General features: G+C 43.7%; 6 non-coding genes across 6 annotated transcripts; all 6 read left to right on the forward strand.

Moving 5' to 3' along the window:
- Nucleotides 1-4,389: 4,389 nt before the first annotated feature.
- Nucleotides 4,390-4,462, forward strand: trnar-ccu (transfer RNA arginine (anticodon CCU)). Its single transcript has one exon. It is a non-coding gene; the product is annotated as a tRNA-Arg (tRNA).
- A 2,135-nt stretch (nt 4,463-6,597) lies between these two features.
- Nucleotides 6,598-6,670, forward strand: trnar-ccu (transfer RNA arginine (anticodon CCU)). Its single transcript has one exon. It is a non-coding gene; the product is annotated as a tRNA-Arg (tRNA).
- A 5,214-nt stretch (nt 6,671-11,884) lies between these two features.
- Nucleotides 11,885-11,957, forward strand: trnar-ccu (transfer RNA arginine (anticodon CCU)). Its single transcript has one exon. It is a non-coding gene; the product is annotated as a tRNA-Arg (tRNA).
- A 1,327-nt stretch (nt 11,958-13,284) lies between these two features.
- Nucleotides 13,285-13,357, forward strand: trnar-ucu (transfer RNA arginine (anticodon UCU)). Its single transcript has one exon. It is a non-coding gene; the product is annotated as a tRNA-Arg (tRNA).
- A 761-nt stretch (nt 13,358-14,118) lies between these two features.
- On the forward strand, nt 14,119-14,191 carry trnar-ccu (transfer RNA arginine (anticodon CCU)). The gene has a single exon. It is a non-coding gene; the product is annotated as a tRNA-Arg (tRNA).
- A 766-nt stretch (nt 14,192-14,957) lies between these two features.
- Nucleotides 14,958-15,030, forward strand: trnar-ccu (transfer RNA arginine (anticodon CCU)). Its single transcript has one exon. It is a non-coding gene; the product is annotated as a tRNA-Arg (tRNA).
- The last annotated feature ends 1,063 nt before the right edge of the window (nt 15,031-16,093 follow it).

Consider the following 16,093-nt stretch of genomic DNA (forward strand, 5'->3'; position numbering starts at 1 on the left):
TAAGCCATGGATTGTGAGTTCTAGTCTTTTCTTAAGTGGCTGAGAGCAGAGTGGCGCAGCGGAAGCGTGCTGGGCCCATAACCCAGAGGTCGATGGATCGAAACCATCCTCTGCTAAAAGTTTCTTTTTAGATTTTAAGTGCAAACAAAAAATTTAAAAAATGTGTCGTTTCATGGGCATGTCTCAGTTCCATTATACATTTTTTTGACCTCTTCCAACAGTTCGTATTGGTCATACTGTTTACACAGTACCCCAGTGGCCTAAGACACTGGCCTCCTAAGCCATGGATTGTGAGTTCTAGTCTTTTCTTAAGTGGCTGAGAGCAGAGTGGCGCAGCGGAAGCGTGCTGGGCCCATAACCCAGAGGTCGATGGATCGAAACCATCCTCTGCTAAAAGTTTCTTTTTAGATTTTAAGTGCAAACAAAAAATTTAAAAATGTGTCGTTTCATGGGCATGTCTCAGTTCCATTATACATTTTTTTGACCTCTTCCAACAGTTCGTATTGGTCATACTGTTTACACAGTACCCCAGTGGCCTAAGACACTGGCCTCCTAAGCCATGGATTGTGAGTTCTAGTCTTTTCTTAAGTGGCTGAGAGCAGAGTGGCGCAGCGGAAGCGTGCTGGGCCCATAACCCAGAGGTCGATGGATCGAAACCATCCTCTGCTAAACAGTTTCTTTTTAGATTTTAAGTGCAAACAAAAATTAAAAAATGTGTCGTTTCATGGGCATGTCTCAGTTCCATTATACATTTTTTTGACCTCTTCCAACAGTTCGTATTGGTCATACTGTTTACACAGTACCCCAGTGGCCTAAGACACTGGCCTCCTAAGCCATGGATTGTGAGTTCTAGTCTTTTCTTAAGTGGCTGAGAGCAGAATGGTGCAGCGGAAGCGTGCTGGGCCCATATCCCAGAGGTCAATGGATCGAAACCATCCTCTGCTAAACAGTTTATTTTTAGATTTTAAGTGCAAACAAAATTTTTTAAAAATGTGTCGTTTCATGGGCATGTCTCAGTTCCATTATACATTTTTTGACCTCTTCCAACAGTTCGTATTGGTCATACTGTTTACACAGTACCCCAGTGGCCTAAGCCACGGATTGTGAGTTCTAGTCTTTACTTAAGTGGCTGAGAGCAGAGTGGCGCAGCGGAAGCGTGCTGGGCCCATAACCCAGAGGTCGATGGATCGAAACCATCCTCTGCTAAACAGTTTCTTTTTAGATTTTAAGTGCAAACAAAAAATTTAAAAAATGTGTCGTTTCATGGGCATGTCTCAGTTCCATTATACATTTTTTGACCTCTTCCAACAGTTCGTATTGGTCATACTGTTTACACAGTACCCCAGTGGCCTAAGACACTGGCCTCCTAAGCCATGGATTGTGAGTTCTAGTCTTTTCTTAAGTGGCTGAGAGCAGAGTGGCGCAGCGGAAGCGTGCTGGGCCCATAACCCAGAGGTCGATGGATCGAAACCATCCTCTGCTAAACAGTTTCTTTTTAGATTTTAAGTGCAAACAAAAAATTTAAAAAATGTGTCGTTTCATGGGCATGTCTCAGTTCCATTATACATTTTTTTGACCTCTTCCAACAGTTCGTATTGGTCATACTGTTTACACAGTACCCCAGTGGCCTAAGACACTGGCCTCCTAAGCCATGGATTGTGAGTTCTAGTCTTTTCTTAAGTGGCTGAGAGCAGAGTGGCGCAGCGGAAGCGTGCTGGGCCCATAACCCAGAGGTCGATGGATCGAAACCATCCTCTGCTAAACAGTTTCTTTTTAGATTTTAAGTGCAAACAAAAAAATTAAAAAATGTGTCGTTTCATGGGCATGTCTCAGTTCCATTATACATTTTTTTGACCTCTTCCAACAGTTCGTATTGGTCATACTTTTTACACAGTACCCCAGTGGCCTAAGACACTGGCCTCCTAAGCCATGGATTGTGAGTTCTAGTCTTTTCTTAAGTGGCTGAGAGCAGAGTGGCGCAGCGGAAGCGTGCTGGGCCCATAACCCAGAGGTCGATGGATCGAAACCATCCTCTGCTAAAAAGTTTCTTTTTAGATTTTAAGTGCAAACAAAAAATTTAAAAACGTGTCGTTTCATGGGCATGTCTCAGTTCCATTATACATTTTTTTGACCTCTTCCAACAGTTCGTATTGGTCATACTGTTTACACAGTACCCCAGTGGCCTAAGACACTGGCCTCCTAAGCCATGGATTGTGAGTTCTAGTCTTTTCTTAAGTGGCTGAGAGCAGAGTGGCGCAGCGGAAGCGTGCTGGGCCCATAACCCAGAGGTCGATGGATCGAAACCATCCTCTGCTAAACAGTTTCTTTTTAGATTTTAAGTGCAAACAAAAATTAAAAAAATGTGTCGTTTCATGGGCATGTCTCAGTTCCATTATACATTTTTTGACCTCTTCCAACAGTTCGTATTGGTCATACTGTTTACACAGTACCCCAGTGGCCTAAGACACTGGCCTCCTAAGCCATGGATTGTGAGTTCTAGTCTTTTCTTAAGTGGCTGAGAGCAGAGTGGCGCAGCGGAAGCGTGCTGGGCCCATAACCCAGAGGTCGATGGATCGAAACCATCCTCTGCTAAAAGTTTTTTTAGATTTTAAGTGCAAACAAAAAAAAAAAAAAATGTGTCGTTTCATGGGCATGTCTCAGTTCCATTATACATTTTTTTGACCTCTTCCAACAGTTCGTATTGGTCATACTGTTTACACAGTACCCCAGTGGCCTAAGACACTGGCCTCCTAAGCCATGGATTGTGAGTTCTAGTCTTTTCTTAAGTGGCTGAGAGCAGAGTGGCGCAGCGGAAGCGTGCTGGGCCCATAACCCAGAGGTCGATGGATCGAAACCATCCTCTGCTAAACAGTTTCTTTTTAGATTTTAAGTGCAAACAAAAAATTAAAAAATGTGTCGTTTCATGGGCATGTCTCAGTTCCATTATACATTTTTTTGACCTCTTCCAACAGTTCGTATTGGTCATACTGTTTACACAGTACCCCAGTGGCCTAAGACACTGGCCTCCTAAGCCATGGATTGTGAGTTCTAGTCTTTTCTTAAGTGGCTGAGAGCAGAGTGGCGCAGCGGAAGCGTGCTGGGCCCATAACCCAGAGGTCGATGGATCGAAACCATCCTCTGCTAAAAGTTTCTTTTTAGATTTTAAGTGCAAACAAAAAATTAAAAAAATGTGTCGTTTCATGGGCATGTCTCAGTTCCATTATACATTTTTTTGACCTCTTCCAACAGTTCGTATTGGTCATACTGTTTACACAGTACCCCAGTGGCCTAAGACACTGGCCTCCTAAGCCATGGATTGTGAGTTCTAGTCTTTTCTTAAGTGGCTGAGAGCAGAGTGGCTCAGCGGAAGCGTGCTGGGCCCATAACCCAGAGGTCGATGGATCGAAACCATCCTCTGCTAAAAAGTTTCTTTTTAGATTTTAAGTGCAAACAAAAAATTTAAAAAATGTGTCGTTTCATGGGCATGTCTCAGTTCCATTATACATTTTTTTGACCTCTTCCAACAGTTCATATTGGTCATACTGTTTACACAGTACCCCAGTGGCCTAAGACACTGGCCTCCTAAGCCATGGATTGTGAGTTCTAGTCTTTTCTTAAGTGGCTGAGAGCAGAGTGGCGCAGCGGAAGCGTGCTGGGCCCATAACCCAGAGGTCGATGGATCGAAACCATCCTCTGCTAAAAGTTTATTTTTAGATTTTAAGTGCAAACAAAAAATTTAAAAAAATGTGTCGTTTCATGGGCATGTCTCAGTTCCATTATACATTTTTTTGACCTCTTCCAACAGTTCGTATTGGTCATACTGTTTACACAGTACCCCAGTGGCCTAAGACACTGGCCTCCTAAGCCATGGATTGTGAGTTCTAGTCTTTTCTTAAGTGGCTGAGAGCAGAGTGGCGCAGCGGAAGCGTGCTGGGCCCATAACCCAGAGGTCGATGGATCGAAACCATCCTCTGCTAAACAGTTTCTTTTTAGATTTTAAGTGCAAACAAAAAATTTAAAAAATGTGTCGTTTCATGGGCATGTCTCAGTTCCATTATACATTTTTTTGACCTCTTCCAACAGTTCATATTGGTCATACTGTTTACACAGTACCCCAGTGGCCTAAGACACTGGCCTCCTAAGCCATGGATTGTGAGTTCTAGTCTTTTCTTAAGTGGCTGAGAGCAGAGTGGCGCAGCGGAAGCGTGCTGGGCCCATAACCCAGAGGTCGATGGATCGAAACCATCCTCTGCTAAACAGTTTGTTTTTAAAAATGAAACGCAAACAGAAATGAGAAAGCTAAATTTCATTTGCGTCTCTCAGTGCTATCCAGTACACATTGTTTTTCCTGCTTCTATCAGTTCGTACTGTTTGCAGAAGGTAAACAGTGCCCCAGTGGCCTAATGGATAAGGCACTGGCCTCCTAAGCCAGGGATTGTGGGTTCAAGTCCCATCTGGGGTGGGTGGAAGCAGAGTGGCGCAGCGGAAGCGTGCTGGGCCCATAACCCAGAGGTCGATGGATCGAAACCATCCTCTGCTAAACAGTTTCTTTTTAGATTTTAAGTGCAAACAAAAAATAAAAAAAATGTGTCGTTTCATGGGCATGTCTCAGTTCCAACAGTTCGTATTGGTCATACTGTTTACACAGTACCCCAGTGGCCTAAGACACTGGCCACCTAAGCCATGGATTGTGAGTTCTAGTCTTTTCTTAAGTGGCTGAGAGCAGAGTGGCTCAGCGGAAGCGTGCTGGGCCCATAACCCAGAGGTCGATGGATCGAAACCATCCTCTGCTAAAAAGTTTATTTTTAGATTTTAAGTGCAAACAAAACATTTAAAAAATGTGTCGTTTCATGGGCATGTCTCAGTTCCATTATACATTTTTTTGACCTCTTCCAACAGTTCGTATTGGTCATACTGTTTACACAGTACCCCAGTGGCCTAAGACACTGGCCTCCTAAGCCATGGATTGTGAGTTCTAGTCTTTTCTTAAGTGGCTGAGAGCAGAGTGGCTCAGCGGAAGCGTGCTGGGCCCATAACCCAGAGGTCGATGGATCGAAACCATCCTCTGCTAAACAGTTTCTTTTTAGATTTTAAGTGCAAACAAAAAAATTTAAAAATGTGTCGTTTCATGGGCATGTCTCAGTTCCATTATACATTTTTTTGACCTCTTCCAACAGTTCATATTGGTCATACTGTTTACACAGTACCCCAGTGGCCTAAGACACTGGCCTCCTAAGCCATGGATTGTGAGTTCTAGTCTTTTCTTAAGTGGCTGAGAGCAGAGTGGCGCAGCGGAAGCGTGCTGGGCCCATAACCCAGAGGTCGATGGATCGAAACCATCCTCTGCTAAAAAGTTTATTTTTAGATTTTAAGTGCAAACAAAAAATTTAAAAAATGTGTCGTTTCATGGGCATGTCTCAGTTCCATTATACATTTTTTTGACCTCTTCCAACAGTTCGTATTGGTCATACTGTTTACACAGTACCCCAGTGGCCTAAGACACTGGCCTCCTAAGCCATGGATTGTGAGTTCTAGTCTTTTCTTAAGTGGCTGAGAGCAGAGTGGCGCAGCGGAAGCGTGCTGGGCCCATAACCCAGAGGTCGATGGATCGAAACCATCCTCTGCTAAACAGTTTCTTTTTAGATTTTAAGTGCAAACAAAAAATTTAAAAAATGTGTCGTTTCATGGGCATGTCTCAGTTCCATTATACATTTTTTTGACCTCTTCCAACAGTTCGTATTGGTCATACTGTTTACACAGTACCCCAGTGGCCTAAGACACTGGCCTCCTAAGCCATGGATTGTGAGTTCTAGTCTTTTCTTAAGTGGCTGAGAGCAGAGTGGCGCAGCGGAAGCGTGCTGGGCCCATAACCCAGAGGTCGATGGATCGAAACCATCCTCTGCTAAACAGTTTCTTTTTAGATTTTAAGTGCAAACAAAAAATTTAAAAAAATGTGTCGTTTCATGGGCATGTCTCAGTTCCATTATACATTTTTTTGACCTCTTCCAACAGTTCATATTGGTCATACTGTTTACACAGTACCCCAGTGGCCTAAGACACTGGCCTCCTAAGCCATGGATTGTGAGTTCTAGTCTTTTCTTAAGTGGCTGAGAGCAGAGTGGCGCAGCGGAAGCGTGCTGGGCCCATAACCCAGAGGTCGATGGATCGAAACCATCCTCTGCTAAACAGTTTATTTTTAGATTTTAAGTGCAAACAAAAAATTTAAAAAAATGTGTCGTTTCATGGGCATGTCTCAGTTCCATTATACATTTTTTTGACCTCTTCCAACAGTTCGTATTGGTCATACTGTTTACACAGTACCCCAGTGGCCTAAGACACTGGCCTCCTAAGCCATGGATTGTGAGTTCTAGTCTTTTCTTAAGTGGCTGAGAGCAGAGTGGCGCAGTGGAAGCGTGCTGGGCCCATAACCCAGAGGTCGATGGATCGAAACCATCCTCTGCTAAACAGTTTGTTTTTAAAAATGAAACGCAAACAGAAATGAGAAAGCTAAATTTCATTTGCGTCTCTCAGTGCTATCCAGTACACATTGTTTTTCCTGCTTCTATCAGTTCGTACTGTTTGCAGAAGGTAAACAGTGCCCCAGTGGCCTAATGGATAAGGCACTGGCCTCCTAAGCCAGGGATTGTGGGTTCAAGTCCCATCTGGGGTGGGTGGAAGCAGAGTGGTGCAGCGGAAGCGTGCTGGGCCCATAACCCAGAGGTCGATGGATCGAAACCATCCTCTGCTAAACAGTTTCTTTTTAGATTTTAAGTGCAAACAAAAAATTTAAAAATGTGTCGTTTCATGGGCATGTCTCAGTTCCATTATACATTTTTTTGACCTCTTCCAACAGTTCGTATTGGTCATACTGTTTACACAGTACCCCAGTGGCCTAAGACACTGGCCTCCTAAGCCATGGATTGTGAGTTCTAGTCTTTTCTTAAGTGGCTGAGAGCAGAGTGGCGCAGCGGAAGCGTGCTGGGCCCATAACCCAGAGGTCGATGGATCGAAACCATCCTCTGCTAAACAGTTTGTTTTTAGATTTTAAGTGCAAACAAAACATTTAAAAAATGTGTCGTTTCATGGGCATGTCTCAGTTCCATTATACATTTTTTTGACCTCTTCCAACAGTTCGTATTGGTCATACTGTTTACACAGTACCCCAGTGGCCTAAGACACTGGCCTCCTAAGCCATGGATTGTGAGTTCTAGTCTTTTCTTAAGTGGCTGAGAGCAGAGTGGAGCAGCGGAAGCGTGCTGGGCCCATAACCCAGAGGTCGATGGATCGAAACCATCCTCTGCTAAACAGTTTGTTTTTAGATTTTAAGTGCAAACAAAAAATAAAAAAAATGTGTCGTTTCATGGGCATGTCTCAGTTCCATTATACATTTTTTTGACCTCTTCCAACAGTTCGTATTGGTCATACTGTTTACACAGTACCCCAGTGGCCTAAGACACTGGCCTCCTAAGCCAAGAATTGTGAGTTCTAGTCTTTTCTTAAGTGGCTGAGAGCAGAGTGGCGCAGCGGAAGCGTGCTGGGCCCATAACCCAGAGGTCGATGGATCGAAACCATCCTCTGCTAAAAAGTTTCTTTTTAGATTTTAAGTGCAAACAAAAAATTAAAAAAATGTGTCGTTTCATGGGCATGTCTCAGTTCCATTATACATTTTTTTGACCTCTTCCAACAGTTCGTATTGGTCATACTGTTTACACAGTACCCCAGTGGCCTAAGACACTGGCCTCCTAAGCCATGGATTGTGAGTTCTAGTCTTTTCTTAAGTGGCTGAGAGCAGAGTGGCGCAGCGGAAGCGTGCTGGGCCCATAACCCAGAGGTCGATGGATCGAAACCATCCTCTGCTAAACAGTTTATTTTTAGATTTTAAGTGCAAAAAAAAATTTAAAAAATGTGTCGTTTCATGGGCATGTCTCAGTTCCATTATACATTTTTTTGACCTCTTCCAACAGTTCGTATTGGTCATACTGTTTACACAGTACCCCAGTGGCCTAAGACACTGGCCTCCTAAGCCATGGATTGTGAGTTCTAGTCTTTTCTTAAGTGGCTGAGAGCAGAGTGGCGCAGCGGAAGCGTGCTGGGCCCATAACCCAGAGGTCGATGGATCGAAACCATCCTCTGCTAAACAGTTTCTTTTTAGATTTTAAGTGCAAACAAAAAATTTAAAAAATGTGTCGTTTCATGGGCATGTCTCAGTTCCATTATACATTTTTTTGACCTCTTCCAACAGTTCGTATTGGTCATACTGTTTACACAGTACCCCAGTGGCCTAAGACACTGGCCTCCTAAGCCATGGATTGTGAGTTCTAGTCTTTTCTTAAGTGGCTGAGAGCAGAGTGGCGCAGCGGAAGCGTGCTGGGCCCATAACCCAGAGGTCGATGGATCGAAACCATCCTCTGCTAAACAGTTTATTTTTAGATTTTAAGTGCAAACAAAAAATTTAAAAAATGTGTCGTTTCATGGGCATGTCTCAGTTCCATTATACATTTTTTTGACCTCTTCCAACAGTTCATATTGGTCATACTGTTTACACAGTACCCCAGTGGCCTAAGACACTGGCCTCCTAAGCCATGGATTGTGAGTTCTAGTCTTTTCTTAAGTGGCTGAGAGCAGAGTGGCGCAGCGGAAGCGTGCTGGGCCCATAACCCAGAGGTCGATGGATCGAAACCATCCTCTGCTAAAAAGTTTATTTTTAGATTTTAAGTGCAAACAAAAAATTTAAAAAAATGTGTCGTTTCATGGGCATGTCTCAGTTCCATTATACATTTTTTGACCTCTTCCAACAGTTCGTATTGGTCATACTGTTTACACAGTACCCCAGTGGCCTAAGACACTGGCCTCCTAAGCCATGGATTGTGAGTTCTAGTCTTTTCTTAAGTGGCTGAGAGCAGAGTGGCGCAGCGGAAGCGTGCTGGGCCCATAACCCAGAGGTCGATGGATCGAAACCATCCTCTGCTAAACAGTTTCTTTTTAGATTTTAAGTGCAAACAAAAAATTTAAAAAAATGTGTCGTTTCATGGGCATGTCTCAGTTCCATTATACATTTTTTTGACCTCTTCCAACAGTTCGTATTGGTCATACTGTTTACACAGTACCCCAGTGGCCTAAGACACTGGCCTCCTAAGCCATGGATTGTGAGTTCTAGTCTTTTCTTAAGTGGCTGAGAGCAGAGTGGCGCAGCGGAAGCGTGCTGGGCCCATAACCCAGAGGTCGATGGATCGAAACCATCCTCTGCTAAACAGTTTCTTTTTAGATTTTAAGTGCAAACAAAAAATTTAAAAAATGTGTCGTTTCATGGGCATGTCTCAGTTCCATTATACATTTTTTTTACCTCTTCCAACAGTTCGTATTGGTCATACTGTTTACACAGTACCCCAGTGGCCTAAGACACTGGCCTCCTAAGCCATGGATTGTGAGTTCTAGTCTTTTCTTAAGTGGCTGAGAGCAGAGTGGCGCAGTGGAAGCGTGCTGGGCCCATAACCCAGAGGTCGATGGATCGAAACCATCCTCTGCTAAACAGTTTGTTTTTAAAAATGAAACGCAAACAGAAATGAGAAAGCTAAATTTCATTTGCGTCTCTCAGTGCTATCCAGTACACATTGTTTTTCCTGCTTCTATCAGTTCGTACTGTTTGCAGAAGGTAAACAGTGCCCCAGTGGCCTAATGGATAAGGCACTGGCCTCCTAAGCCAGGGATTGTTGGTTCAAGTCCCATCTGGGGTGGGTGGAAGCAGAGTGGCGCAGCGGAAGCGTGCTGGGCCCATAACCCAGAGGTCGATGGATCGAAACCATCCTCTGCTAAACAGTTTATTTTTAGATTTTAAGTGCAAACAAAAAATTAAAAAAATGTGTCGTTTCATGGGCATGTCTCAGTTCCATTATACATTTTTTTGACCTCTTCCAACAGTTCGTATTGGTCATACTGTTTACACAGTACCCCAGTGGCCTAAGACACTGGCCTCCTAAGCCATGGATTGTGAGTTCTAGTCTTTTCTTAAGTGGCTGAGAGCAGAGTGGCGCAGCGGAAGCGTGCTGGGCCCATAACCCAGAGGTCGATGGATCGAAACCATCCTCTGCTAAACAGTTTATTTTTAGATTTTAAGTGCAAACAAAAAATTTAAAAAATGTGTCGTTTCATGGGCATGTCTCAGTTCCATTATACATTTTTTTGACCTCTTCCAACAGTTCGTATTGGTCATACTGTTTACACAGTACCCCAGTGGCCTAAGACACTGGCCTCCTAAGCCATGGATTGTGAGTTCTAGTCTTTTCTTAAGTGGCTGAGAGCAGAGTGGCGCAGCGGAAGCGTGCTGGGCCCATAACCCAGAGGTCGATGGATCGAAACCATCCTCTGCTAAAAAGTTTATTTTTAGATTTTAAGTGCAAACAAAAAAAAAAAATGTGTCGTTTCATGGGCATGTCTCAGTTCCATTATACATTTTTTTGACCTCTTCCAACAGTTCGTATTGGTCATACTGTTTACACAGTACCCCAGTGGCCTAAGACACTGGCCTCCTAAGCCATGGATTGTGAGTTCTAGTCTTTTCTTAAGTGGCTGAGAGCAGAGTGGCGCAGCGGAAGCGTGCTGGGCCCATAACCCAGAGGTCGATGGATCGAAACCATCCTCTGCTAAACAGTTTCTTTTTAGATTTTAAGTGCAAACAAAAAATTTAAAAATGTGTCGTTTCATGGGCATGTCTCAGTTCCATTATACATTTTTTTGACCTCTTCAACAACAGTTTGGTTACTGTTTACACAGTACCCCAGTGGCCTAAGACACTGGCCTCCTAAGCCATGGATTGTGAGTTCTAGTCTTTTCTTAAGTGGCTGAGAGCAGAGTGGCTCAGCGGAAGCGTGCTGGGCCCATAACCCAGAGGTCGATGGATCGAAACCATCCTCTGCTAAAAAGTTTATTTTTAGATTTTAAGTGCAAACAAAAAATTAAAAAAATGTGTCGTTTCATGGGCATGTCTCAGTTCCATTATACATTTTTTTGACCTCTTCCAACAGTTCGTATTGGTCATACTGTTTACACAGTACCCCAGTGGCCTAAGACACTGGCCTCCTAAGCCATGGATTGTGAGTTCTAGTCTTTTCTTAAGTGGCTGAGAGCAGAGTGGCGCAGCGGAAGCGTGCTGGGCCCATAACCCAGAGGTCGATGGATCGAAACCATCCTCTGCTAAAAAGTTTCTTTTTAGATTTTAAGTGCAAACAAAAAATTTAAAAAAATTGTCGTTTCATGGGCATGTCTCAGTTCCATTATACATTTTTTTGACCTCTTCCAACAGTTCATATTGGTCATACTGTTTACACAGTACCCCAGTGGCCTAAGACACTGGCCTCCTAAGCCATGGATTGTGAGTTCTAGTCTTTTCTTAAGTGGCTGAGAGCAGAGTGGCTCAGCGGAAGCGTGCTGGGCCCATAACCCAGAGGTCGATGGATCGAAACCATCCTCTGCTAAAAAGTTTATTTTTAGATTTTAAGTGCAAACAAAAAAATTTAAAAAACGTGTCGTTTCATGGGCATGTCTCAGTTCCATTATACATTTTTTTGACCTCTTCCAACAGTTCATATTGGTCATACTGTTTACACAGTACCCCAGTGGCCTAAGACACTGGCCTCCTAAGCCATGGATTGTGAGTTCTAGTCTTTTCTTAAGTGGCTGAGAGCAGAGTGGCGCAGTGGAAGCGTGCTGGGCCCATAACCCAGAGGTCGATGGATCGAAACCATCCTCTGCTAAACAGTTTGTTTTTAAAAATGAAACGCAAACAGAAATGAGAAAGCTAAATTTCATTTGCGTCTCTCAGTGCTATCCAGTACACATTGTTTTTCCTGCTTCTATCAGTTCGTACTGTTTGCAGAAGGTAAACAGTGCCCCAGTGGCCTAATGGATAAGGCACTGGCCTCCTAAGCCAGGGATTGTGGGTTCAAGTCCCATCTGGGGTGGGTGGAAGCAGAGTGGCGCAGCGGAAGCGTGCTGGGCCCATAACCCAGAGGTCGATGGATCGAAACCATCCTCTGCTAAACAGTTTCTTTTTAGATTTTAAGTGCAAACAAAAAATTTAAAAAATGTGTCGTTTCATGGGCATGTCTCAGTTCCATTATACATTTTTTTGACCTCTTCCAACAGTTCGTATTGGTCATACTGTTTACACAGTACCCCAGTGGCCTAAGACACTGGCCTCCTAAGCCATGGATTGTGAGTTCTAGTCTTTTCTTAAGTGGCTGAGAGCAGAGTGGCTCAGCGGAAGCGTGCTGGGCCCATAACCCAGAGGTCGATGGATCGAAACCATCCTCTGCTAAACAGTTTATTTTTAGATTTTAAGTGCAAACAAAAATTTAAAAAAATGTGTCGTTTCATGGGCATGTCTCAGTTCCATTATACATTTTTTTGACCTCTTCCAACAGTTCATATTGGTCATACTGTTTACACAGTACCCCAGTGGCCTAAGACACTGGCCTCCTAAGCCATGGATTGTGAGTTCTAGTCTTTTCTTAAGTGGCTGAGAGCAGAGTGGCGCAGCGGAAGCGTGCTGGGCCCATAACCCAGAGGTCGATGGATCGAAACCATCCTCTGCTAAACAGTTTATTTTTAGATTTTAAGTGCAAACAAAAAATTTAAAAAAATGTGTCGTTTCATGGGCATGTCTCAGTTCCATTATACATTTTTTTGACCTCTTCCAACAGTTCGTATTGGTCATACTGTTTACACAGTACCCCAGTGGCCTAAGACACTGGCCTCCTAAGCCATGGATTGTGAGTTCTAGTCTTTTCTTAAGTGGCTGAGAGCAGAGTGGCGCAGCGGAAGCGTGCTGGGCCCATAACCCAGAGGTCGATGGATCGAAACCATCCTCTGCTAAACAGTTTCTTTTTAGATTTTAAGTGCAAACAAAAAATTAAAAAAATGTGTCGTTTCATGGGCATGTCTCAGTTCCATTATACATTTTTTTGACCTCTTCCAACAGTTCGTATTGGTCATACTGTTTACACAGTACCCCAGTGGCCTAAGACACTGGCCTCCTAAGCCATGGATTGTGAGTTCTAGTCTTTTCTTAAGTGGCTGAGAGCAGAGTGGCGCAGTGGAAGCGTGCTGGGCCCATAACCCAGAGGTCGATGGATCGAAACCATCCTCTGCTAAAAAGTTTCTTTTTTTTAAAATGAAACGCAAACAGAAATTAGAAAGCTAAATTTCATTTGCGTCTCTCAGTGCTATCCAGTACACATTGTTTTTCCTGCTTCTATCAGTTCGTACTGTTTGCAGAAGGTAAACAGTGCCCTAGTGGCCTAATGGATAAGGCACTGGCCTTCTAAGCCAGGGATTGTGGGTTCAAGTCCCATCTGGGGTGGATGAGAGCAGAGTGGCTCAGCGGAAGCGTGCTGGGCCCATAACCCAGAGGTCGATGGATCGAAACCATCCTATGCTAAAAAGTTTCTTTTTAGATTTTAAGTGCAAACAAAAAAAAAATGTGTCGTTTCATGGGCATGTCTCAGTTCCATTATACATTTTTTTGACCTCTTCCAACAGTTCGTATTGGTCATACTGTTTACACAGTACCCCAGTGGCCTAAGACACTGGCCTCCTAAGCCATGGATTGTGAGTTCTAGTCTTTTCTTAATTGGCTAAGAGCAGAGTGGCGCAGCGGAAGCGTGCTGGGCCCATAACCCAGAGGTCGATGGATCGAAACCATCCTCTGCTAAACAGTTTTTTTTAGATTTTAAGTGCAAACAAAAAATTAAAAAATGTGTCGTTTCATGGGCATGTCTCAGTTCCATTATACATTTTTTTGACCTCTTCCAACAGTTCGTATTGGTCATACTGTTTACACAGTACCCCAGTGGCCTAAGACACTGGCCTCCTAAGCCATGGATTGTGAGTTCTAGTCTTTTCTTAAGTGGCTGAGAGCAGAGTGGCGCAGTGGAAGCGTGCTGGGCCCATAACCCAGAGGTCGATGGATCGAAACCATCCTCTGCTAAACAGTTTGTTTTTAAAAATGAAGTGCAAACAGAAATGAGAAAGCTAAATTTCATTTGCGTCTCTCAGTGCTATCCAGTACACATTGTTTTTCCTGCTTCTATCAGTTCGTACTGTTTGCAGAAGGTAAACAGTGCCCCAGTGGCCTAATGGATAAGGCACTGGCCTCCTAAGCCAGGGATTGTGGGTTCAAGTCCCATCTGGGGTGGGTGGAAGCAGAGTGGCGCAGCGGAAGCGTGCTGGGCCCATAACCCAGAGGTCGATGGATCGAAACCATCCTCTGCTAAACAGTTTCTTTTTAGATTTTAAGTGCAAACAAAAAATTAAAAAAATGTGTCGTTTCATGGGCATGTCTCAGTTCCATTATACATTTTTTTGACCTCTTCCAACAGTTCGTATTGGTCATACTGTTTACACAGTACCCCAGTGGCCTAAGACACTGGCCTCCTAAGCCATGGATTGTGAGTTCTAGTCTTTTCTTAAGTGGCTGAGAGCAGAGTGGCCCAGCGGAAGCGTGCTGTGCCCATAACCCAGAGGTCGATGGATCGAAACCATCCTCTGCTAAACAGTTTATTTTTAGATTTTAAGTGCAAACAAAAAATAAAAAAAATGTGTCGTTTCATGGGCATGTCTCAGTTCCATTATACATTTTTTGACCTCTTCCAACAGTTCGTATTGGTCATACTGTTTACACAGTACCCCAGTGGCCTAAGACACTGGCCTCCTAAGCCATGGATTGTGAGTTCTAGTCTTTTCTTAAGTGGCTGAGAGCAGAGTGGCGCAGTGGAAGCGTGCTGGGCCCATAACCCAGAGGTCGATGGATCGAAACCATCCTCTGCTAAACAGTTTGTTTTTAAAATGAAACGCAAACAGAAATGAGAAAGCTAAATTTCATTTGCGTCTCTCAGTGCTATCCAGTACACATTGTTTTTCCTGCTTCTATCAGTTCGTACTGTTTGCAGAAGGTAAACAGTGCCCCAGTGGCCTAATGGATAAGGCACTGGCCTCCTAAGCCAGGGATTGTGGGTTCAAGTCCCATCTGGGGTGGGTGGAAGCAGAGTGGTGCAGCGGAAGCGTGCTGGGCCCATAACCCAGAGGTCGATGGATCGAAACCATCCTCTGCTAAACAGTTTCTTTTTAGATTTTAAGTGCAAACAAAAAATTTAAAAAATGTGTCGTTTCATGGGCATGTCTCAGTTCCATTATACATTTTTTTGACCTCTTCCAACAGTTCATATTGGTCATACTGTTTACACAGTACCCCAGTGGCCTAAGACACTGGCCTCCTAAGCCATGGATTGTGAGTTCTAGTCTTTTCTTAAGTGGCTGAGAGCAGAGTGGCAGCGGAAGCGTGCTGGGCCCATAACCCAGAGGTCGATGGATCGAAACCATCCTCTGCTAAACAGTTTCTTTTTAGATTTTAAGTGCAAACAAAAAATTTAAAAAATGTGTCGTTTCATGGGCATGTCTCAGTTCCATTATACATTTTTTTGACCTCTTCCAACAGTTCGTATTGGTCATACTGTTTACACAGTACCCCAGTGGCCTAAGACACTGGCCTCCTAAGCCATGGATTGTGAGTTCTAGTCTTTTCTTAAGTGGCTGAGAGCAGAGTGGCGCAGCGGAAGCGTGCTGGGCCCATAACCCAGAGGTCGATGGATCGAAACCATCCTCTGCTAAACAGTTTTTTTCTTTTTAGATTTTAAGTGCAAACAAAAAATTTAAAAAAATGTGTCGTTTCATGGGCATGTCTCAGTTCCATTATACATTTTTTGACCTCTTCCAACAGTTCGTATTGGTCATACTGTTTACACAGTACCCCAGTGGCCTAAGACACTGGCCTCCTAAGCCATGGATTGTGAGTTCTAGTCTTTTCTTAAGTGGCTGAGAGCAGAGTGGAGCAGCGGAAGCGTGCTGGGCCCATAACCCAGAGGTCGATGGATCGAAACCATCCTCTGCTAAACAGTTTGTTTTTAGATTTTAAGTGCAAACAAAACATTTAAAAAATGTGTCGTTTCATGGGCATGTCTCAGTTCCATTATACATTTTTTTGACCTCTTCCAACAGTTCGTATTGGTCATACTGTTTACACAGTACCCCAGTGGCCTAA

This window comes from Oncorhynchus keta, unplaced genomic scaffold (genome assembly GCF_023373465.1).
Source record: "Oncorhynchus keta strain PuntledgeMale-10-30-2019 unplaced genomic scaffold, Oket_V2 Un_contig_14706_pilon_pilon, whole genome shotgun sequence".
NCBI lineage: Eukaryota > Metazoa > Chordata > Actinopteri > Salmoniformes > Salmonidae > Oncorhynchus > Oncorhynchus keta.